Source organism: Rattus rattus, chromosome 7 (assembly GCF_011064425.1).
Source record: "Rattus rattus isolate New Zealand chromosome 7, Rrattus_CSIRO_v1, whole genome shotgun sequence".
Taxonomy (NCBI): Eukaryota; Metazoa; Chordata; class Mammalia; order Rodentia; family Muridae; genus Rattus; species Rattus rattus.
The window spans coordinates 40,098,574-40,124,563 of NC_046160.1; the positions used below are offsets into that span (position 1 = coordinate 40,098,574).

General features: G+C 41.2%; 1 pseudogene; it reads right to left on the bottom strand.

The window, feature by feature from the left end:
• The window catches only part of LOC116906038, a 31,641-nt pseudogene extending 21,982 nt beyond the window's left edge, over positions 1-9,659 (bottom strand).
• Between the last annotated feature and the right edge of the window lie 16,331 nt (positions 9,660-25,990).

Consider the following 25,990-nt stretch of genomic DNA (forward strand, 5'->3'; position numbering starts at 1 on the left):
TTTCAGTTTAGTACCATAGCCAGGCAAGCTGACCAGGGCGCCCTGTGTTAAGTACTGTGCTAACAGTAAGTGGCAGTGAGGACATTTATGCAGAATGTAAGTGTGCTTTGAACTGAGCACTCAGAATTTAAATCTGCAGTGCTTGACTTCAGGCCGTGAGAGCTGGAGAGGCAAATAAGGACTTGGAGATGTGTTAAAGTCAGAGCTGAAGTTCTGTTGCCTTGTAGGTGCCTCCACAGGTCCCCAGCCCATCCTTTGGTCTCATTTTAGTAATTCAGATACTTCTTATCTGTGATCCAACCCAGGACAGGAAAGCCAGATCACCTCCTAACGAAAACTGTGAAAACAGAAGGTGATTTGGTGGTCTCAGGGAAGAATCTTCTGTTTCATTTGAGAGTCTTGGAGCCCAGAGCTCACCCTCAGTTTCAAGTGGTGAAGTCAAGAGCCTTACTCACCTGTTATCTGAGAGTCCTTCCTTTTGTGTACCATTCTCACCTGGATACTTCCAAGTATAAGGCAAGGTATTCGAGAGGGATAGAGACAGTAGACTATGTGTATATATTATAAATGGGACTTATTAGACTGGCTTATATGATAAGTGATAGCTGTTTTCGCAGTGGATGTGTATATTATTATAAACAGGACTTATTAGATTGGCTTATATTTTAAGTGGTAGATGTTCTAGTGATGGTCATCTACATGCTGGGGTGCCTGAGATTCCAGGAGCTGTTCACTTAGCTTAGATGGAACCTGAACGCTGCACACACACACACACACACACACACACACACACACACACACACACACACACACACACCTTACATGCTAACAGAGAGCTCAGTGACAGGTGTGGGTTGTTTGCTAGTGACCCCAGACATCAAAGGTTACTGTCAATGCTCTTGGATGCCCTCCAGAACTTGACAGTAAGACCAGCGTACTTAAGTGATAAGTTATGCAATCAGGCTGGTACTCACTCAGAAGCTCCATTCATCCTGGCTAGTTTTCATAATGCTAGATGATGCTATGCCTACTACCCAGTGAATGAAATAAGCATCGGTTTTTACCAGTTTTGAGTACTTTGAGCTACCATAACAACTGTTCTGGAAGGAAAATGTTAAGGTGCTTTAAATTCATCTGTCAACACCCTTCATAGAATTGTTAATTCTCTTCAGGGAGGGTCAGAGGAGCAGAATATAGAGATGAATGTCACCGAGTGATTCCCATACATCTAGGGCTATATGCTACCCAACCTATGCCATCTTACAACCTCATCTTAAGGAATCAGAACCACGGCAGGGAACATTTACGAGCTTGAACATGGCACCTGACCTTGAATTTTACAGGACTCAAGACTTTATTAAATTTTAAATGGAAAAAATTTAGTTCAAAGTTCTTTTTTATATTTTCGAGAAAAAGGCATATAAATTAAATGTCAACCTGTTCTCTTTCCAAATTAAATGTACATACCTAAGTCATTAGTGGTCAGAGATTTATAAGACTGATGTATAAGCATTAATTTTTCTTCTGCTTGCAAAAGGAAAAACAAAACATCTTTTTGGTGAAATATAAGGGAAGGACTATGGAACTGGTTACCACAGTGAGAAATGCAGAAGCTCCCGGGTCATGAGAAGTGTCAGACTGCAGAGTTCAAGATACCATACTAACTTGCAGAGGGAGGAAGGAAACCCACTCAGGTAATTTCTCAGACTATCTGCAGTAGCAAACTTGAAGTGATTCCTAAGGGTGAGTTCAAAGAATTGGAACCCTCTGGTGCATGCTCTATCTAGAGAACCAAACATGACCCCGTTCCCCAGCCCCGTGGCCCCACCCCTACCAATATAGTCATGATACAGTTCCTTTTCTTTATCTTCTCCTCTTGTTTTTTCCAGAGTTGACATTAGGAAAGGACTGCTCAGGGCTGGACATCCTAGGTTGAAGCCTTGTCTTGTTAATTATTAAATGTGGGAATTGGCTAGAGAAGATATTTAATTCCTTTTAAATGAGACAGGTAGATTTGCACATGGAGACTACTCTTTTATCAAAGCTTCCAGTGCAAATGCACATGTAAGTGGGAAGACACAGGCATACAGACACACACATAGACACACACACACACACACACACACACACACACACACACACACACTGCCCACCTACAAACTTGTTTTGACAGCTGAAGTGCAGATCTTCCACCTTAAGGATTAACATTTACCACCATGCAGCTCCAGGCATGCCCAGTAGCTCTCCCTCTGTAAGTCTTTCACTTCCTCCTGTCTGCACAGACCGTACAGGACCTGGCTGGAAGTGTTGTCCCAGGGCCTCATTCTTGTTCTCGCTGATTATTTCCATCAGTTCCCTACTTCACCAAGTGAATTTCTCTGTGCTCATGTCTCCAACAAACATCGATTGCATTTCAGCTCATCTATCATGTCCTATTTTATGCATAGTACACCTACCCACAAATTTATATGCAACTTGATGTCAGGGATGAAGTCAAGCCATTCTTCCACACCTACAGCCCCTGGTGTGTCGTAGATGCTCTGCAGGCACATCCTGTGAATTAATCTTCCTCTGTCAAGATCCTCTGCCGGTTTAGAGTCTGTATTAGGCAGGATGAGGGTTGTTTAAATTCTCCTTGACTCTGCTGTGGCAGCAATGCTTCAGTGAGATGTTTTAAATCCTCTTAACTTCTTGTTATTTAGCAATTTCCTCTGAGATGGCACATTCTATCAGAGAGGGAAACTCCTTAGAACTCAGGAAGTAAATACCACCACAGGTTCAGGAAGTACCCAAAACTGACCAATTCAACAGGTACTCCCTCTCCAAACTTATGTAGGCTATGAGGTTTGCTGAGAGATGGGCTTAGATGAAATGGGCTTCTTGGAGGAATCAGAGATTTGCTGGGCTACCTGCGAGAGACACTCTGACCTGTTGAGCTGCCTCCTAACTCTACAGTGATATCCTAATGTCTGGCTTTCATGGCTCATTGTCCTGGTTGGGATGAGCTTTGGGGGATGCAGGGGGATCCAGCTCTCTCGAGTCACGCCTGATATTGAAAGTAACCCCTCACCCATAGTCCTAGTGGATACCCTTAAACCATTCAACTCAACGTTGGAATTTGGTGGTCTGTTACTGATTCCCTGTCTAGGGTAAGTGGCCATTCATTTCCATCTCCTTAGGAATAGTGTTATACAACTCATTTTTGAAAAAGATGTATATATACTTAAAATTACCAAGTAAAAATTAAGTTTAAAATCCTGATGGTACGTCTGGATTCCTCAAGGCTTATTAAACTTAGAATTTGCTATTTTCTACTCTATACTGACCTCAACTATGCATGTAAACTCTTTGTGAAAACTAATAATTGATTCCAACTGTGTTCATTAGGGCCTTGCTGTAAATTTACCTTCACCATCTTTTATCTTTGTCCCTTGAGGGAGAAATTGTGTGCTCAAGAAGAAATTAAGTTAAAATGTGCTTGCTTCTGAGGTTCAGCGTGCAATTCTCTGGGCTACGTCTTCAAAGAATATACTTTAAACTTCAAGAACATGTGTTAATACTCTGAAATGCTCGTGGAGGAATTTCGAAGATCTGTCTGTGTAAGGAGAGTGGCGAGAAGTGTTTTCCTTTGCTTTTCCATTTAACAAAGCTGTGTTTTTTACAGCCTCTCTTTGCCTCTTATGGTTTGCTCTGTTGACACTGTATACTGGGTGTGGCACAGTTTCTGTGGTGGGCCTAATGTCAATGGAGCATGGAGTCTTCTAGAAGAAGAGAAGCTCTATGATTCCCTGGGAATGTAGCTCAGATGGCTTTGACAGAGGAGTCTGAATTAAAGCAGGAATGCAGATGCACAGGGTCCGGAGAGTCCTCTGGTGGGAGCGGTGGGTGCTTTGTGTCAGGAGCATCCTAAGGACAATAGTTGTGAATGGGACTTACCTCACTTCCGAGTATTTCAGCCTGCTGATGTGAGGTAGAAAATCAGATAAATTTTCTCTCAGCTCACTTATTTCCTAATCTGCAGAGATCTTTCCCTGGTTCCTGTTGAAGGACACTATCTAATTTAATTCAGAAATGCAGCTCCAAGTGTGGACACCTCAGTGAGGACAAAGGACAGAAAGAAAAAAAAACCCAAAACAAAACAAAACAAAACAATAACAAAAAAGAAACCCTGAGCTGAGTCCTGTGGAAGCTCTACCAGGCTACTTATAAATGGGCCTCACAGGAATGGGTCTTCACATGCTTAGAAATAAGGCTCAGCACACATCAGGAGGGCGAGAAATGTTCAGGCTTTGTGTTTGTGGTTGACTGCATGATAGAGTCCAGTGTGATGCCCAGTGCTATATGGTGTCATTTTGGGAAGGAGAAAGTCATTCTTGCCAAGCAGGTATGATCTGAGTGGTAATACAATGCTCTAAATTTTGCCACAGACACTGTTGCCTTGTTCCTACAAAAAAGAGTTTAGAACATATCACAACCCATGTGCCACATACATGGCAGTAACAACAGAACCGTTTGCTTCCTGTGCCAATTTTAATGATATGTATGTATGTTCATGACCACAAGCATCCGCAGCATCCACTGAGGGTTTCAATCACCTGGAGCTGTCCTCCCAGTTATGAGAGTCAGATGTGGGTGTTAGGGTTTGGACTCAGGTCCTCTGGAGAGCAGTGCAGGCTCTTAATCACTGACCTAGTTCCTCTGTCCTAACCCTGTACCACTCATTGTTCACCCTTTCCACAGAAGTGTGTGGCATATGGAATGGGTGTGTTTGAGGAGTTGGCATGTCTGTCCATGAACTGTCTGTCCAACTGAGTCCCAATATGACAAATGTGATGATGTGACCATGTTCACCCAGGAGTCAAAAGGCCACTCTAAACTCTCAAGCCTTCATCACAATTCTTTCTCCATATTTTTTTTTTAAGCCTTTCAAATTATGGTGTAGCATGTGCATGTACGTGACAGGATGTGCATGTGTGGATGTGCATGTACATGGGATGGCTCTAGTTTAGAGGTCGTAGGACAACTTGTGGGAGTCAGGTCTCTCTCAGTAACCTTGGGACAGGAGGTCAAACTCAAGTCATCATGCTTAGCAGAAAGCTCCTTTACCCCCTCAGCTGTCTGGGCAGCCCTCTCCTTGCTTGTAAATGATATAAGAGTTCCCTGCATGAGAGCAAACCAGTGGCTTGTGTTAAATGAGCAGAAAAGAGAAGCCTCCAGGTAAGGGGTGTAAAAGCATCTGACATTTCCTTCTATCGGAAAACTTGCCTGCTTATCAACTGCAGGGCGAACCTTGGCAGATGAGAAAGCCAGGACTTAATTCTCCCCTGTGAAATGTATGACTCCCCCTGGACAGTTTTGGAGTGGCAGGGACTCCACAGTGCACTTCATTAATACTCGGAAGTGAAGTAAGTCCCATTCGGTGCATACTTCAGATGTTTCTGTTAGCAATTCTCATGTTCCTTCCTGCGACGAGAATAAATTACAGACTAGACCACTGGGCCATCTCTTGCTGCAACCCAGCCTGAAGGTATTTCTGGGTTTCCTGGGTTTTGTCCTTTAATTAATTTGCCACCTGTTTTAAATGCTATAGTTTATTCAATGGAGCCGTTAGATGAATTTTTCATCCTTTTCCTCATTCTCTCTCTCCCCTCCCTTCCTTTCTTTTCTCTTTGCTCCTCTCTTCTCCTCTCTCTCCTCTCTTTTCTTTCTCCCCTCTCCTCTCTGATGTTTTGGAGACAGAGCATCTTATTTAGCTCAAGCTGGTCTGAGACACGTGGCAAATCCTGCCTCAGCTCCCCCCGTGCTTAGACTCCATGTACGAGCCGCTATGTCTCTGTCAATGCATTCTTAATTGCAATGTGTGCAGGGCAGTCATTGCTTTTGTCTAATTTCCTTACCTTATCTACACTCGTATCTTCCCCAAAGACACCCCTCTGCAAATTATGCAGAAATTTTCATTAACAGTATTAAAACATATCATGTTTTGGACGTCCCTTCCTTTCCCCATGTGTTAGCATAAAATTCAATTCAATTTATTTCATACCTAGGAACATGGAAGGGACATTGAGGGGTCGTAGAAAATTCCTTTTAGTCAGGAAACATAACATTCCATCCAGAATGATACAAGCTTGTATCAATACTGGTTTCCTCCCTTCACATTCACAGGACCATGCGGCTCATAACCTATCTTTGAAGGAGGACGGAATCTCTGGAGACTTAGCCACCTCTGGCCATCACATGAAAATACCTTTGGCAAAATACCTATATAACTTGCTAATTAGTGGGTAGGTGGTAGGAGCTGAGCTTCCAATAACTTTTAAATCAAGCTTTGATAATCGATACACTCTAGCCACTATCCTATCAGTCCATGTAAGTGGGATATCCAGTGCCTGTTAAGATGGTGACTGCCTTTAATCCTAGCACTCAGGTCAGAGGTAGGACTCTGTAGGTGAGTTCAAGCCCATCCTGGTATACAAGGAGAATGCCAGGCCATCTAGGGCTACACAGTGAGACCTTTATTTTTCTTTTCAAAGTAAACAAACAACAACAAACCAGATACTAGAGACAGAGTGATATGCAGTGTGCTTCCTAGGCTATTCATACCTGCATCATCTCAATCAGTTCGGGAACATTCTGTCACTTCAAAGAGAAATGCACATGTCCGACAATAGCCCATTATTATTTATTACTGTCAGTCCTAATGGACATCACCATTAATCTAATTTCTGTCTCCATAGATTAGTATATGCTGGAAGTTTCTTATAAGCAGCATCTATGACAGGTGTGTAACACCTCTAAGCTTTCCTCCTACTGTAGAATCTTTTGGTTTTGTGTTCATTTCCTTTGCATACACATCCTGTTTTGTCCATCCACATCATTTGATGAGTATGTGACTTATACGTTTTGACTGATCCCACTGTTGCTACTATTGACATTTGTATGGGTTGTCACGAGGACACTTGTTTTTACAGCCTTTGGATGCAACCCAGGCTTTAATTTATGGATCCTTCAGTAATTTGTATTAGAGGCCAAGGAGTTTCTACACAAATCTCACTTTCTTCCGTCCCTCTAGCAACATCTGAGGACTCCGGTCCCCATTGTCACTTGTTTAGTCTAGTCATACTTGTAGATGCGAGGTAGCTTATCCCTGGGGAATTAATTTGCATTTTCTTTATGGTGAACAACACTGAGTGTTTTCTCAAATGTCATGAGACATATGTGTATTTCCCTCAGGGAGCCATCTATTGGAATTCTCTGCTGAATTTTTGTGTTGTCTCTTTGTTAGCTGTAATATCGTTTTTCTTATTCTAATTTCCTCATTAATAAAATATTGGCAAATATTCACTCTCATTCTGTGGGTTGTCATTTTACTTTTCCTGATGTGGGTAGGCTTTGAAATGCAAGTTTTGATAGTGTCTAGTTTATTAATCTTTCTTATTTTGACCATGGTTTGATGTCATATTTAAGAATATGTCACTTAATGCAAAGCTATAGAATGCCCCCACCTCATTTCCTTTTAATGGTTCCATAATTTTATCTCTTTTGTGTATGCTGGGATCCATTTTGAGCCTCTTTATCATGGAAGGAGTGATACATGGTCCAATCTCATTCTCTTATTTGTCGAAAAGATTTATCTTTCTCAATTGAGGGATCTTGTCAGTTGGGCCATACATGTGTGGCTTGTTTTTGGACTCTCCTTTCTGTTGCAGCAATGTATGTATTAGTTCTTATGTCATCTTCATTACACTGTTTTATTGCTTTGAAAAAAGCTTTGAAATAATGAAATTAGTCATCTATTTTCTTCCTGTTAAGGATCCTGTGATTGTGTGTGTATGTATTTGTGTGCCTGTGTGTAGTTGTATATGTTTGTGTTTCTTTCTGTGTTTTGTGACTCTGTGTGTGTTTGTGTCTGTATTCCTGAGTCTCTCTTTTCCTACCATCTGAATGTAGAATATTAAAATGATTTTTACACAGAAATTACCTGGAGATGTAAGCTAGAACCTGTGTTGAATCTCTAGCACTTCTTGGGGTTATCCCAACGTCTTAATGCTATTAGATTATCTAAGCAATTAGCACAAAGAATAGCCATGGATTTAGAGTCTTCATTTACTCATTAATACTCTAGTGCTTACATTTTTCCTGCCTTAAAGTTGTATTTTAAAGTATCTTATTCTTTTTGATGCTTTCATAAGTGGAATTATTTCCTTAGTTATATCTTTGTACTTCATTAGTTTATCACCGACCCTATAATTAGTTTCATTTGTTCATTGGTGTTTTTATATGATCATGCCATTTTTTTGGACCAGATATAGCTTCCTATGCAGATATGGGAGCTGTTCCCTTTAATATTGTTTGCTTTTATTCTTCACTCACTCAAGAATCCAGTTAGGCTAGTATGTCTGGAGGGAAGCAGTTAGGGCTGCTGCTTCTCTCTCTCTCTCTCTCTCTCTCTCTTTTTTTGGTTAAAACAACAATAGACAACAACAACAATAACAACAACAACAACAACAACAACAAAGTCAATATCCTCCAGTTTTGCAACATTGAGATTGACGTGAGTCTGAATTTTTTTGGACCTGTCATCAGAATGAGGAAGCTCCCTTCCAGCTCTAATTTCCTGAGTATTCTTGTTTCGTTATTATAGAGAATTGATTTTTGTCCCTTTTTTCCTTCTGTGTTAACTGTAGAAACCATGTGGCCCTTGTCTGACACGTTACTGGTGTGGTGTGTCAGCATCATTTCTGTCACTGTGATCAAGACAGCCTGAGAGAAAACAGCTTAGAGGAGGAACAGATTTATTTGGCTATGGTTCCCTGTAACAGGTCATCCTCTGGGGAAGGTCAAGGCAGGGAATTAATGCATCACCTCCACAATAAAGATAAAGGAGATGGCATGTGACTTCTTGCTTTCTGCGCATGCTCACTCACCTCTTCTCACCCTTACGCAGTTTAAGACCCAGCCTTGAAACGATGTGGGTTACTACAGACATGCTACAGGCCAACCTGCTCTAGATCATTCCTCAGCTGAGGGGAACTTCTCAGATAAGTCTAGGTTGTGTCAAGATGGAAGAATAAATCACCCATTACACACCACACACAGATATTGTATTAATTAATCGTGGGCTACTGTAGAAGAGTCTCTTCCTTGTGGGGAAAATAAAATCTCTTTTGGTCCTGAGGTTGGTTTTTTTTTTTTTCCCCACTTATTGCTGCATTTCATTTGTTACTAAGTTTCGAGTCTGTTATCAATCCATATTCATAAGAAATAATGCCACGGGGTTTTCTTTGCTTCTGATGTGTTTTTTTTTTCCTAGTTTTGCTCTCAGGAACATTCTCCTCTCATAGACAGAGTTGGGAAATGTTCTTCTGTTGGCTGGTTTTTAGGAGAGTCTGCAAGGAGCTGGTGTTAGGATTTAGCAGTGCGCCATCTGGGGCTGAGCTTGCTTTGTGGGTAGTTTTTGGATTGCTAACTCAGTCGGATCACTTATTATAGGCGTTTCCAGATGGCCTATTTCTTTTTGAGCCAGTTTTGGTAGTTTGCGTCTTTCTAGGAATTTGTCCATTTGATCTACTTTATCTTAATTTATTTTCGTGGCGTACTCACCATATTCCATCTTCATTCTCTTTTATCCCCGAATAGTCGTCCCCACCCCCCTCCATGTCTGCTTTTAGTAATTTAAGTCTTCTGTCTTTGTTCCTTGGTAAGTCTCATAAATACGTGCTAATTCTGTTGGTCATTTAAAAAAATGTTTCTTATTATGAATTGATAATTTATAATTCTCTGTGTTTTATAAGATACAAAGTGACATTATGATTGATGAATATGATGTAGAATACTGAAGCCAAGCAACATATCCCTAATGTCAAACAGACACAGGCCTTTCATGGTAAGATACTTTGAAATTTACTATCTTAGAAATTGTGTGTGTGTGTGTGTGTGTGTGTGTGTGTGTGTGTGTGTGTACATATTCACTTGTATACGTGTATGTATGTGTAAAGATTGAGGATGGACCTTCTTTAATTACTTTTTATTTTTTGAGGCAGGGTCTCTCACTGAACTTGGCTCTCACAGAGTTCTTTAGACTGGCTTGCTAGTGAGTCTAGGGATCCTCTTTCTCTTCCTCCACAGACTTAGACCACCTGACCAGAGATCCTCACCCAGATGCAGACTGCCTAGCTTTCTACACAGTTGATTCTGGGCATTGATGCCAGATCTCTCTGGTTGCATGGCAAGAACTTTGCCAGAAGAGCCATCTCCCCTGTGCCTATCTCAGTGATTTTAAAGTTTACTATTTAATTGTCCACTCTATTTATCACACTGTGTGTGTGCTCCTGGGCCATCACCTCCCCATTTTCTTTTGTCTCTGTCTATTTTTTTTTATTATTATTCACTGGGTTTCCCCCAAGTGCATTATATAGATTTATGTTTAATCTTTCCTGTTTTTTTTTTTTTTGTGATTCATTTTGCTATTATTTTTCTCAAATGTTTGGCAGTATCTCCTGAGTGAGATAAAGGTAGAAGGCACTCTTAGTGAGTTGAGGTCTTTCTTATTATGGAGAACATACATTTTCTGCTAATCAGTGTTTTCCCTATATCCTGTGAGATATGATATCTTATATCATCTTTTGTACTCAGCCCAAAGTATTTTCAAAATTTCTTTGCGATTAATCTCCTGATACACTGATTATCTAGGATGAGTTTTTGTTTGTTTAATTTGCACATATATGTGAGTTTTTAAAATTTTTTTGTGCTGAGGTCTGTGGTATATATATGAAATTTCTCTTATGGCTCATATTGAACGTTGTGCATTGGGAAGAATCTATGTTTGGATGGAGTCTGTTACAGCATTTTATACATGTCTGTTGGACTTAGTTTGATTAGGGAAATGATAGAATTTCGTGTCCCCTGCCTCATCTGCCAAGCTCATCTGCCCATTACTAGGTCTGTGAAACTGAGACTCCAAACTGATTTTGAGCCACTTACTCGACCCTCAACACTCTCAACACTAGCTTCATTAATTTTAGTGCCTTGAATTTGGTAAATAAATTAATGATTGCCATATTTTTTATTCTTGACCTTTTAGTCATCACACAATATGCATTAAGCTGTGGTGATGTTTTTGCTAAACCATTTTTATTTGATATGAATGCGAGTGCTGCTATCCCTCATGGTATGTATCATTTCCTTTTTCTTTTAATTTGCTTCTGTTTTCTAATCCAGTTGTACCCCTCATAGACGGTTTGTCCTTTTTCTTTTTCCTATGCAACACTATCGGGCATGCTTGCTTTGACGGGGGTTATTTTATCTATTCATAGTTCTTGCTTGATGAAAGTGGCTTGTGTCTGCTGGGTTCTTTTGTTCTCTATATGTCTCATACTTTGTTGTTGTTTTTGTTGTTGTTGTTGTTCCTCTATTCTCCACTGCTTTTCCTTTTGCATTAGTCAACATTTTTCTAGCATAGCACTATAGTTTGTTTATTGACATATTTACTGATATGTTAATTACATAGTGAGTTAGTACTCCAGTTCTTACCACAGACATTTTAGTTTATTGGAAACACCTTCAGGTTTATGCAAATACTGTTTCCAAAGTCCACAGAAGAATCACACTTACCCAGTTTCATCCTGTTTCACATCTTTTCAATATTATTGTTATATGTGTGATACCTGTAGTTATTAAAGGTCAAACCATCAATTATTAAAATATTATGTTTAAAACAGCATGAAGAAAAAAGCAATAAGTGCATATTTGTTGCTCTTGCTGACAAAGCCTCTGATTTATCATTTTTGGATTTTCCCAGTTGCTCTTAACAACTGCAGCTATCAACAGTCCTTATCTCTGCAAAATGAATTCTATTACCTGGTGTATACTCTCTGTCACTGTGATAAACACCATGACCAAAGAACAACTTAGAGGAGGGATGGTTTGATCGGGCGTACAGTTTTAGAGAGGTTAGAGCCCACAGTGGTGGAATGGTAGCATGGGGCTGGCAGGCGTGGCTGCAGGAGCAGGAATCTGAGAACTCAAGTCTGCAAACTAAAGCATGAAACAGAGTAAACTGAAAATCCCCAAACCTGCCCTCACTGGTGATTTCTTCCAACCTCTCAAGTTACCCCCCAAATAGTACTGCTAACTGGGGACCAAGCGTTCAAATGCCTGAGTCTGAGGGATGTTTCTCATTAGAGCCACCATGTCAGGAACTGGATTCATTTCTTATTCACATTTGTAATATGGCTACGCTGGCCACAGGATTCTTGTTAAGCTTAAAGCATTTGTTGTTTTAGTCTTTTGAATTTGTGTTTCCACTTTCTTCTCTCCTTGATCATTCCAGATGAGAAGTCAGTTGTCAATCCGATTGGAGTTTAACTATAAGCAAAAGTCCAACTTTACCTGGATGTTTTTGAAAGACTTTCCTTGTTTTGTTTTTTGTTTTATTGTTTTTTGTTTTGTTTTGTTTTGTTTTGTTTTTTGGCTTTTAATAATTCCTGTAAATCTTTTTACTTTTTAAAAGTATTCTGTTTGCTGTTCAAATATTTTTTCTGCTGTCTTGTCTCTAACTTAGGTAGTCACACTATGTGTCTAGTGATTTGTTTAATGGGGCTCCATATTTCCCTAAGCTCCCCTTTTTATTCTTTATCCTTCTGACTAGATGATCTCCCTTGATCTTTTTACAAGTTCACCAGAATCTTCTCCAGAGAACCCAGGTCTACTGCTGATTTTCTTTGGCACACTTTTCAACATTTATTTGAAACATTAGATTTTTAATTCCAGAGTTTTCGTGTTGCTTTCTAAACCCTCTGTGCTTGAGCTCTTTTTATTTTAACTCTAGGTTCTGGCCATCCTGGAGATCTGTTTGTTTTGCATATACTTTCATTTTCCCAATGCCTGGGACATCATTTTCTGTTACTTTGCATGACATGTCATTCAGCCTGTACACCGAGCAAGTAAGGAACCGGTTCCACTCTTAGCCTGGATTTTTGTCTTTTAAAAATTAATTACACATGTTATTTTAATGAAGTCTATTTTCTTTTTGCAAGATGAAGTATATTATAGACCTTCTAAGGGAGCACTGGTTTGGATGTGTGTAGATTGACCCAGGGATTATGGTATTATTGGTGGGGTTAAACAAGGCCATCTCCACCACTCACTGTTTACTACTGTGAGTAAACACTCTTGCTTCCAGCTACACCTGCCAGAGACTGATCTATCCATAGTGATCTCCTAGAGAGTATTCTTCAAGTCAGCTAGGTTTATTGCTACCATAGAAAGTTTCCTTTGAGTTCTTTTCAGGAAAATATACATCTTACAGCTTAGAGTATCTCTGTGGGGTGTACTGTCTATTTTGGGGAATCAGGTAATGCCTACACAGTTACTCTGCATCATGAAGAACAACAATTTACCCCAAGTGACTCCACTCCATTTCTTAAAGCAGCAGTTGGACATTTTTGAACAGAAACACAAAGGCAAAATGACTCTGCATCTTCTTTATACGAGTCAACAACCACCATATGTTCAGCACGTACCCTGAGGCGCAAGCTGGTAAGTTATTTATTTATGCAAATAAAATATTGTCACTTACTAACTTTATAAATTAAGCAAGGAACACATGGACATGGGAGCATATCAAAACTGAATTAGAAAAACCAGACCTGTGAACTTACTGACACAAGACCAAAGAGTGAAGCAATTCCCTCGAAGGGCACGTAGACCTGGGATGGAAAGGTACCCATTGGCCTGTAATGAGACACTGTCCCCAAGCTTTCTAGTGCACACATCACAGGATTGACAGGTGACAAATTCCTGGATTTGTCCCACTGGAACGAACATTTTCCTGGAGCCCCTGACTACAGCTTAAGCCAGTTCTGCACTCTGACGGTCTCACAGGAGAACAGCTCTCTGCCAGGTTCATCCTCATATATAGCCACCCAGACTGACTCTCTTTGCTTCTGTGTAGCTCTCTGCCTTTTCTTTCAAGGTGAATCCTGTGATCACTGCTACAACTTTAACTCTTTCTTTGCCACATTGCTGTAAGTAATTAAGATTTTAAGAAACAAATCTGTTTGCTGATGGCCACGAATATCTAGTAGAAAAAGGAGGATCCATCTAGCTGCTGAGATGGCTCAGCAGGCAATGGCACTTGCTACCAAGCTTGATGACCTGAGTGAAACCCCTAGAAGCAATATGGTAGAAGGAAAGAAGTCACTCTCACAAGTTGTCCTCTGATGTTCCCACATGCACGGGGGGAGTACACACACACACACACACACACACACACACACACACACACACACACTCATGCATGCACGTGCACTGCACATTGTGAAAAGACACAGATCTATCTGTTTATATTTCTAACTTAGCTCACCCCCAGGCTTGGTCTTTTCTTCACTGAAGTCTTTAGGAAAGGGATTTGAACCTCTTAATTTTGTGTCTACTTCTTGCTTTCCAAGTCAAATCCTGGACCAAGGGGCAGAGTTTTCTCAGTGTCCCCATTTCTCAATTATTCTTACTCCAGATCCCTTTCAGAACAGGTGTCAGAAAAGCTTTCCCTTGGTGACTGCATGGTACTATGCATAAGAACTATGTAGGGTTCTTTCCTACTGATTTAAAACAGCATTTGATGTGGGTATCATTGGTAGTTTGGACATTGCCTCAACTCACAAAGGCTCCATTACCCAAAGTGTCTGAAGTTGGATTGGAAGGAAGAATGGATCTCAGGATCTCATAACTATGACCTCCCTTGTCTTTGGTATTTTATATTCTATTCACCCCACCCTTTCCTCTTCTACAGTCTCTCCAGTACCAGAAATTGAACTTCAGGACTCAGCAATGTTAGGGAATCACTCTACCATGGAGCTGTAGCCCAGTTCCTATATTTATCTGTTATCAAAGTCATGGAGGCCAAGTAGGATATATTGGCCATCTTGAGAGGATGGACCTCTCATTAGCATGGGAGACAGACACCCTGTGTTTTGACTGTAACTATCTGGAGTTCATGTTCCTTTTACTGAGTTATGGAGACGGGGAAGGTCTTAGTTCAGATGCTAATAATTGGCTGTTCTTGCTGGGCTGTTGTTTTTTTTTTAATGTTACATTACCTCCATTTTGTACCCACCATTTGCAGCCCCGCTCCAGGCACATTGATGTTGCTCTCTGAAAGTATCTTTCACTGGTTTTCCTGAGGAGAGACTACAAATTTTCCCACCCACTGGGTCCTGGTGGATATAGAACTCTCTAAGAAGTTTTAAAGTTATTCTTCTTTAAAATGATTGCTTCTGATCCACAGAAGCTGGGCCATGTCAAACTCTCTGTGCTCTTCTCCTCCCATTTGCTACAGAGACTAAATAAGACAGCGCAGGAAGATTATAAATCATAAAGCATAAGATGTCCCAATGTCCCCCTTATCAGTTACATGAACTAAGTATCATCCAGTCTGCAAACTAACAACATTGCCGGATTTTCTGTGACTTCTCCAAACCATTTAGTCTGCGAAAGTCTCAAGGTCACAGGCAGCGGTGGGTCCAGATCCGGCTGTGACATTTCACATCTTTGAATGATTCTGAGCCAGGCTTTATGGGTTGTGGTTACACTCTACCCCATGCAGTCACCAAGGGAAAGCTTTTCTGACACCTGTTCTGAAAGGGATCTGGAGTAAGAATAATTGAGAAATGGGGACACTGAGAAAACTCTGCCCCTTGGTCCAGATCCTTCCACCATTGTGGAGTTGTTTGTACTCATTGAGAAGTGTGAGTATCTGCTATTGTCCTAGAGCTTTGCTAACTTCGGGAGGCGCTAAGGTGTGTGTGTGTGTGTGTGTGTGTGTGTGTGTGTGTGTGTCTCCCTGAACTCATATTTCACTGGGTCAGAAAAGCCCCACAGGGCGGATTGTGTAGGACTTGTGTAAGCACACCAAGGAGTCCATATTATCCCTGGGAAGACAGACAAGCATGGCAGGTGCTTATGAGAGAAATAGGAGTGTGAAGGGAAGGCAGCAGAGGTGAACACAGCATCCCATGCTGGAAGAGGAAAACTGTGAAGAAGATGATGTAAGGATCCTTTGCTGGGAATATTTCACCTCATATTGCTGCTGCTCCCATGGCTTCTAGGCTTCTCTCTTTCTCACTAGTGTGATGTAATATCCCTCTTAGCTGCAATTCTGGTGTTAAATATAATCCTCTCAGCTGTTAGATTTTGAAAACTCTCTGCTTAGGACACGGTCTTGTGTCTGAGATGTAGACATCCTCTGAACCCTGGCATTAGGTGGTAAAGTGTTTAATGGAATTCTTTCTTTCTGAAATCATTTTTTTCCCATGCTAGCCACTATCATACAGCAAGCTCTGTGGAGGGGCTCCATTTGATACCAACAAAATAATTTGGGGACTTGTGATCTATGGAATTACATATTCTAGTGGGCCAGGGAGTGGAAGTGAGGATCAGTGTCCTAAAGGATAGCTCCTGAAATGGTGACTGGGAGTAAGCATAGGTTTATCAGACGTAGAGCACTCTGCAGAGCCCTCCACAACCCCCCCCCCACCGAGCTTCAGAAACAATGCCAGGCTTTAAGTAAATTATCAGCAATCATGAAGGAGGCAGGCCTGCTACTCCAGGCTGGATAAGAGCAAGCCACTTTAAACATGGCTCGGATGAATGGCAAGCCTAATCATCCTGAGATGTGCGCTTTGGGGAGGTCACCCACAATTTTGGTCGTGCCATCCATAAATGCAAATGGGCATGCTGTGTTATGAGGTAATTATGAAGATGAATGTTACAAATCGCGAGTGCCTATGAAAGATCAAGTTATTGTTACTTTAATACCTGTGATAAATCTGTTTCAGAGTTTAAAGGATTATTCCTGGTGCCTGTGTTTTTACAATCTTCTAACCTAATTCCTACTTGACAGTGCTCTGATTTCTGCTTCAACAACGTGGCATGCACAATAGGTTAGGGAAAGTGTTTAACATAGGGGGAACAGAATGGATAAAAGCAATGAATAATGGCCTTTAGATAATGAAATAATGTTAGAACCAGAGTGTGAAGTTTGAAACTGCTATAAACACATTCCAGCATGAATTATACGGCAGGGAAAGAGCGATGATAGGTGTCTCTAACAAGACCAGCCACATCACACATATGTACCCACACATACACAGCTGCACTAACACCCTCTGCATTCATAAAAGAGAAGGAAGCTAGTTTAAACAGGAACTATGGAGTATAAGCAGACAGACAGAAATTTCTAGAATATCGCAGGGGCTCCATAAGTATTCAAAACAGGCTTTCTCTTCACTCCAAAGTCTACCATGGTTAAATACGGGAGCAGTACAACCAACAGGATGGATTTTTAAAAGTTAATTGTGTGTGTATGTGTGTGTGTGTGTGTGTGTGTGTGTGTGTGTGTGTGTGTGTGTTTGTCTGTCTGTCTGCCTGTCTGACAGTGTGTATCTGTCTGCCTGTTTGACTGTTTGACTGTGTGTGTGTCTGTCTGTCTGTCTGTCTGACAGTGTGTATCTGTCTGTCTGTTTGACTGTTTGACTGTGTGTGTCTGTTTGTCTGTCTGCCTGTCTGCCAGTATCTGTCTGTCTGACTGTTTGACTCTGTGTGTGTGTGTGTTTGTCTGTTTGTCTGTCTATCTGCCTGTCTGACAGTGTGCATCTGTCTGTTTGACTGTTTGACTGTGTGTGTGTCTGTTTGTCTGTCTGTCTGCCTGTCTGACAGTATCTGTCTGTCTGACTGTTTGACTCTGTGTGTGTGTGTGTGTGTGAGTGTGTGTGTGTGTATTTGTTTGAGGGTAAGTACACAGGAGAAAGCAGGTACCCACAGAGGCTCTGGAGTTATAGGTAGTTGTGAGGCACTCAACTCAGGTCTTGTGTAAGAGCAGCAAGCACTCTTAGTGGCTGAGCCCAGGACAGCATGGTAAGGTACAGCATGACTCAGGATCATATTTTCTGGTGTTTTTTTCATATTTCATATACTTTCTTAGTTTGAGGTTTATTACTATGAAGAGAACATCATGACCACATCAACTTGTATAAAACAAAACATTTAATCAGGGTTAGCCCTTTATCATCGTGGCAGGAAGCATGATAGAGGTGGTAGACATGGTGCCGGAGGATCCAAGAGTTCGACATTTTCATCTTCAGGCAGCCAGGAAGAGAGTGGAATTCCACACTGGGCAGAACTTGAGCATAGGATACCTCAACGCCCACCCTTACAGTGACACTCTTCCTCCAACAAGGCCACACCTCCTAATAGTGGCACTCTCCATGTGCCAAGCATTCAGACACGTGAGTCTGTGTAGGGCCAAACCTATTTAAGCCACCGCATATATTTTTATTAAAATCTGGACATTTTGGATGTGCTTAGTAGATCTGGAGGGTGGAGTTTCCCTGTCTCCCATGTCTTCCGTGTGCTCATGATTTTTGCAGTAATGAAGCCTGAGTCTTTCTTAGTAGGCTTAGCCTTGGGTCTCCATGGCCCTCCTTGTCCATTTCTCCTTGTTTTTTTTTTTCATTGTGTTTTGATTTATCTTTCTGCTGCTATGATAAAGTACTCAAAGCAGCTTAAAAGAGAAAGGGTTTATTTGGGCTCACCTGTTCTAGGTTTCCCATCTCAAGGAAATCAAGGTGACATGCGCTTAAGGCTGCTGGTAACGAACTCACAATCAGGAAGCACAGACCAAGGAAGGCCTCTACTTAGCCCACTCTTCTTTTGTAAGTCTATGACCCAAGCCCAGGGACTGATGTCCTCCATATTTACAGTATTCCTAACTCCCTCACAAGAATGCCCTGATCTAAACACTCTCTCAACAGGTATGCCTAGAAGCAGATCTCCTAGGTGATCCTAGAGCTTGTGATTTACACAATCATAAACTGTGACATGTGAGCCCAGCCTTGACGCCTGTGACCCTCTTTGACTATTGTTTCCCAAATCTTTCAGTTAATGGCTATTAACTGTACTATAGTATATTCTATTGCATGACTGTTACAACCAAGTGCCAGCATTCACTAGTTGCTGATTGGTTGCTGTTTTTAGTCCAGAAATACAACCTGCACTAATTATCTAGTTAAATCTGGGTCCCTTGGCTACTTTTGAGTCCAGCAGTTGGTTTGTTCTGACTTTAAAAGGAGGCTGGTGAGAGTCCTCCTAGGATATTATCTGCTTCTACCTGGTAAACTATCTAGCCCTAGGCCAGTGATTCTCTACCTTTCTAGTGCTGTGACCCTTTAATATTGTTCCTCCTGTTCTGTTGACCCTCAGTCATAAAATTATTTTTGTGATTATTTTATAATTATAATTTTGCTACTGTTATGAATTATAATGTAAATAGCATGAGTTTCCTTAGGCAACCCAAGTGCAAGGGTCATTCAAACCCCCAAAGGGGTCATGACCCACAAGTTGAGAGCCACTGCCCTTGGCTTAACAAGTTGCCCTCTTGGGGTCAGCAGCCTCTCTGTGATTCCTCACCATCAACACATTCATGGCTTTCTCAGGGAGCCTGCAAGTTTGGATTTCATTAATGAATGAAAGTCATCCTTTTGGAGGGAGATTCTGGATTTCTTATTCTGTCTCTCCCCAGATCCAGAACTGTAAGCCACCATCTGCAGCTGGTGATAGGGATGGTGGCCTGTTTCTCTGAGACAAACACCCTGCTCTCTAAGCAGCATCCCTCTGTCTGGAGTCATCACTCAAGTCTCTTGCTGCCTTGACTTCCCTCTCTTCTCTGTGGAGAGCAGGAGCAATGAAACTTGGAGTCATAGTATTTTCAGTGTGATGTGCCTGGTGAGCTCTTTCCTGTTAGTGAGTCCGCAGTCTGCTTCCCTTAAACTGAGGCACGCAGAAATACTGTGGGGTGTTTTTCCTAATGAGCCATTATTCCTTTGATTGGGAAATTTTTTCTTGGCTATCTGGACTCTGATTGGAACATCTGTCACAAACTGTGAAGGTGGAGGGGGCAGATAGAAATTTTACGAGTAAACTTACTTTATTTCTTAATAATTGGTTGTGAAAACATTTACCCTATTTGGAATATTTAATTCATCACTTTGAGTATACTAATAGTCTCACATATTTATCATGATCGATTTTGTTTTCTCTCCCCTCTGCAGATACTTTAGTCTATTTTCTATGGAGTTGCTTTTAGTTTTACAAATGTTCTTCCCAATCCAATCTGTTGCTCCACTCATCTAATTCATTCTTATTTTCCAATGCTGTATTTTTCAGCTTTTATTTAATTATTTAGTTTTATATTTTATTTTGGTTATTGGTCACTCTACCCATCTCTCATATGCTCATCTTCCATCACATTTTAGATACATGAATTACATAATATTCTAAAAATGCTTAATTTTGTTTTTAGGTTGAACTCATGGCAAACCATGCTGATGGCGTGTAACCTTTATTTTAGACTTTTCTAGAATAAGTTTGTCTCACTGACAGCCTCTTGCTGGGGTGTGGCCCATATTCTTAGATTCCATTCTTAACTTTTGGGCTTTGCCTTCATGTTTTGGTTCCATTTGGGGTCTGAATGGGCCTAATGTTCATCTAAGGTGGAGTGTGCCTTGAGCTTCTCCTCTAGCCCTTCTCTACCTCCTGTGTTTAGACGAGCGTGGTTGTTAACCACAGAACAAAAGTACCCTTCTTGCAGCTTCCATTGGAACTTTCTCTTCTCTTTTTGTTACCTCCATTACTAGCTATTACCCCCATGAGTTGAAGTACAATTCTACCAGCAGACTTCTGTTCTGTTTAACTTCTTTTTCCCCCCAGTGTGGATATTAGAAATGCTCCAGAGATAAAAGAAAATGTGTTGCTCATTTTTTTAATTCTCTTCTATCTGGATCCTTAATGCAACACTGTTTGCCTCAATGCGTACAAACTATTGTTTTCCACAATAGTCAAATGCCGTTCACTGTACACACTGTAGGAATATGCACACCAGCTACCTGTGCAGAGATCTTAGCTGATATTGAAATTCAGGAGATTAGAGGTGATCCTCAAAGGAGTTCCTTAGAATACAGAACAGAGAAACATGTGACAGAGCCTTGAGATTTGCTTTTCCTGAAGATCTGAAGGGTAAGGGGAGGGCTTGTCTAAAGAACCCGAGGAGAGATAAGCAGGGGGTTAAAGGACAAGAAAGAGATATTCTAGATGATGAGAAGTGTCCAGACAAAAACATTACCTGCAGTTTCGAATGCTGCTGCTAGGTCAATGAAACATGAGAATTGAGAACTAAGCATTTAATTGAACAGCCAGAGCCCGGCCATTGCGAGTTAGCCCCTGAGTCCCAGTTTAGAGAGAGTAGGCCATGCTTGTTTTTCTGCGAAGGCCTCTTTTTATCTTATTTGAAGTTTTGGAAACTGATTGTGCTCATGTCAGCAATAGTAGAATATTTGGGATTTTCAGCTGCTGATTCCCTGTTGCTGTCATCGTTTCTTTCCCTTAATTTTCTCCAGCTCCATTTACCATCGATCCCTAAGGCAGATTTAAAATAAGCACATGGGATTTGGATACATTTTTCTTTTCTGAAAGTTGTGGAATTTTGCACGCATGCGTGCGCACGCGCGCACATACACACACACACACACACACGCGCGTGCGCGCGCGCACACACACACACACACACACACACACACACACATGCGTGCGTGTGTACCCCCTGTTGTGCTCATTGCTGTGTGGCCAGTACCCACAACCTTCTGGTACACAGAAGCCAGGGAGAGCTACCTGAGTGTGTGATGCTGAGGCCAATGTTGGAGTTTTGAGGTTTATTTCCAGTGGGTCACCGCTTATGAGTACTGATTGCTCTTTATTGTTTCCTCAAGACTAGAAAGCCTTAACCATTAAGTCTGAGTATACCTTTACCATCAAACAGAGCAAGTTTATAGCAATAGAAAAGCTGGTCCGGTCTTTATTTTATGCAGCACGTCAAGTCTTTGGCATTGTTCTAACAATTAAGTCCCTGTCTTCATGCGGCAGCTCTCTCTTGCTGTCTGTCAAACGGGTGAACAAAAATAAAGCCATAATTATGCTCATAGTTTTAATCCTGGCATTCAAGTTCATTTTCCTGGGTGATGTTATGTAACCAGACCTTAATTCAGCCAGGGTTTACTGGCAAGTTTTGTTCTACTTAAGTCTCAGCAAAGCATTACTCAACATCTGCAAGCACCCTGCTTTGCCTTGTGATTTGAAGAACCCAAGGCTTGTCAGATGGAGCTCCTAGCAGACAACACTGTCTTCAGGTCGCTCTTTATAATCCTAACATTCAACTGTAGGTGTCACTGTTAATATTCAGCCTCGACTTTCCTTCCTGTCCTTTGTATGCCTCTGTGTGTATGTCTTCATGTAGATATGGATGTATGCCTGCACAGGTGCATGGGAAGCCAGGGGACAACCTTAGGTGTTGTTTCTTAGAAACTGTCCACCTTTCTATTTTTTTAAAAATTTCTTTGGTTTATACATGTGCGTTGCATGTAGGTATGTTCACATAGGTGTGGGCATGTGTCTCTCTGTGTGTACATAAGCACATATGTGTATGTTCATGTTGGAGATGGAGTTTGTGTCAGGTGTCTTCCTCAATTGCTCTCCACCTTATAGATTGATGCAGGGCCTCTCGCTTGAACCCACAGCAAGCTCCCTGATCCAGCTAGCATGGCTAGCTAGCTTGCTCCAGGGATGCTCTGCTACTGTCTTCTGTATGCTGGGATTCAGGTAGGTCCCTGTGCCTATTTGACTTCTATGTGAGTTCTGGGGATCTGAATTCTGATCTTTATGCTTGCATGGGAAGCAGTTTATTCACTGAGACATCTTTCTTTTCTTTTTTATTCTTTCCCTCCCTCCCTCCCTCCCTCCCTTCCTTCCTTCCTTCCTTCCTTTTTCTTTCTAGGCAAGGTTATCTGAGGCTTACCAATTTATCAAAGCTGTCAGCCAGTGACTCCCCAAGATCCATCAGTCTCTGCCTTCCCCAGTGTTAAGATTTCAAATGTCTGCCACTACATCCACTTTAATGCCTGGCATATCATCCACCCTCTTGATTCAGCAGAGAAGAGTGTGTCATATGGATCAATATATATATATATATCATAATACATCTTATCATATTATTATTTTTGGGTACTGATCTGGTTACTCATTTTTACTCTGAATGGAAAGAGACTGAAGAAAACTGTTAACCGTTCTTCGCCTTCAAAAGGCAAGTGTTCTGTAAATTCATAGCTTACCACATATCAGCGTATGCAACTTAATATATTTGTGAATGATGAACCAGCAGCCAATAGTCTTAGAGCCAATAGTGAACAATATGCCCCATCCATTTAACAATTAGTTACTGAGTCTTTCCTACATGGAGGCCAGTGTACTCTTGGGGACATAGTGATGAGCAAAATCCAATTGACAACCACCTGATGGGCACTTCAGTGGAAATGACAACAGACATTTAAGAGATACTTTATACAAGAATAGACCCTTCTGGAAACAGTGACTCTCTCAGGATGTACCTTGACATTCCACAGGAAGCATTAAGCTTATCATATCCTCTTGCTTAAGACTATTAGCTGCTGGTTCTCCACTCAAAAATATATTAAATTCTATAAGTGGGTGTCTTAGTCAGGGCTTTATTGCTGTGAAGAGACACCCTGACCAAGGCAACTTGTATAACGGCAAACATTTAATTGGAGCTGGCTTACAGTTTCAGAGGTTCATCATGTTGGGAGGCATGGCAACAACCAGACAGACATGGTGCTGGAGGAGTTGAGAGTTCTACATCTTGATCAGAAGGCAGCCAGGATCTTGTGCATTAAATAGAGCTTGAGCAACAGTAGAACTTAAACTTCCTCCTCCAACAAGGCCACACCTATTCCCATAAGGCTATATCTCCTAATAGTGACAGTTCCCATGGGCCAGGTTATTTAAACCCCATATTCCACTCCTTGGCCCCCATAGGCTGGTTCAAACACCTGAGTCTAGGGGGGCCATACCGAGCCACAGAATAATGCAAAGTACATTTAGTCAAAGTCCTCGTGTCTATCACAGTTTCAACAATGTTTTAAAGTCCAAAGTTCAAAGCTTCTTCTGAGATTCATGCAGTCTCTTAACTTGTAATCTCCTATAAAGTCAAAAATCACAAAGTAGATTTCATACTTCAACATCATAGGATATACATTGCCATTCTAAAAGTCATAAGGAAACACTGGACCAAAGCAAGAGAGAAACCAGCTAGGAAAACTTCAAACTCTGCATGTCTGTCTGATGTCAAAGCACTCTTTATATCTCCAACACCTTTCATCTTTGTTGACTGCTACAAACTTCTTTTTCTTGGGCTGGTTCCACTCCCTGTTAACAGCCTTTGTATTACAGGTATTCCACAGGTCTGGCTCTTGAACATGTTGGGGTATATAAGGCAACTTCTACTTTATACTTCTTGTTTCAATGTCTGGGATTCACACATGATCTTCTGGATTGTCCAAAGAGCTTAGATCACGTCTCCAGCTCTACCCTCTGTAGAATTCTAGGATCTGGCTGACTCCCCTCCATAGCTACTGCTGTTCTTGGTGGTCATCCTATGGTACTGGCATCTCAAATACTGGGGTCTTCCACTGCAACTAGGCTTCTCCAGTAGCCTCTCTTAGGCTCACTTCATGGTGCCAAGCCTCGACTTCTTTGTATGATCCCTTCAGTCCTGGGCCTTTAACTGCCACTGAGGCTAGATCTTGACCAATAGCCCTTTCTGGTCTTTCATAATGCTAAATTCAGGTGCTCTCCACGACTGTTTATGTTTTCAAAACCAGGACCATCTGGGGGACTCTTATACTTTACCAAATTCAGCTACCAGCACAAGGTACAACCTTGGCTGCCTCTAAAACTCAGCTTCTTTTTACTCTCAGAAAATGCTTCCCAGATTTCACCTCAGTAATGCTGGTCTCTTCTTAATCACCACTGCTTTCTTAGCAGGAGCTGAGCAGCATTAATAGTTCCGGTAACCCCTTCTATTCTTGAGTCTAAAGCCAAAGCCACATGGCTAAAGCTGCCAAGTTCTTTTGGGTTTGGAACAAGGTCTCCATGTTCTATTGCATCATCACCAGCTTTCAGAAAACTGGCCATTCTGAGGTGAGGAACAGGTATTAGTTTCCTTTAGTCCCTTTCCCTTTGGAATGACAATAGCAAGCAAATCAATACCCCAATACAACTGTTTGCTAAGATATATTGTTACCACCACCACTCTCCAGCCCAATGACACACCTCCCAGCTCCATGACATAACCACCCCCAGCCCCATGATACAACACACCCTCCAGCCCCACAACATACCCTTCAGCCCCATGACACACCCACCTGCATCTGGCTGAGTCTAGGATTCTGGTTAATGCAAATGTTTAAATTTAGCTTTGTCACCAAGAGGGCACTTTGGGCACTGTCACTCATATATTTGGAAATGCTTTTAGCTCTGCAGCCTCATTTGTAATGGAATCAAGAACCATGTTTTTCAATTATATTTGAAATTATTTGATCCTTAAAGTTGAATTTACTTTACAGGTCAATAACTATTTTGAGAGGGGTCAAAAATCATGAGTTTATCATCTATCTATCTATCTATCTATCTATCTATCTATCTATCTATCTATCTATCTATCTATCTATCACGTATCTATGTATCTATGTATCTATCTATATCTATCTATCTGTATGCATGTATTTATTTATCTATCTTCTATCTTTATCATTTATCCCATTACCTATCTGTCTATAACCCGTCTTTTCTCTTGCCTACTTAATCTAATCTGTCTTTTCCCTCCTTATACAGATTTTCCTGACTGCTTGTCCTTGTATCTTGTGTTATCTCAGTACCTACATGGGTACTCACTCTTGTGACTGCCCAGGATTATCTAAATCACATAGCTTAAGTTTATTTTATGTTTTGTTTTCTGATAAGATCAAACTTTTTGTCTCATATGTATGCTAACTATAACATATGTTTTTAAATATTTATTTTAAGCTATAAT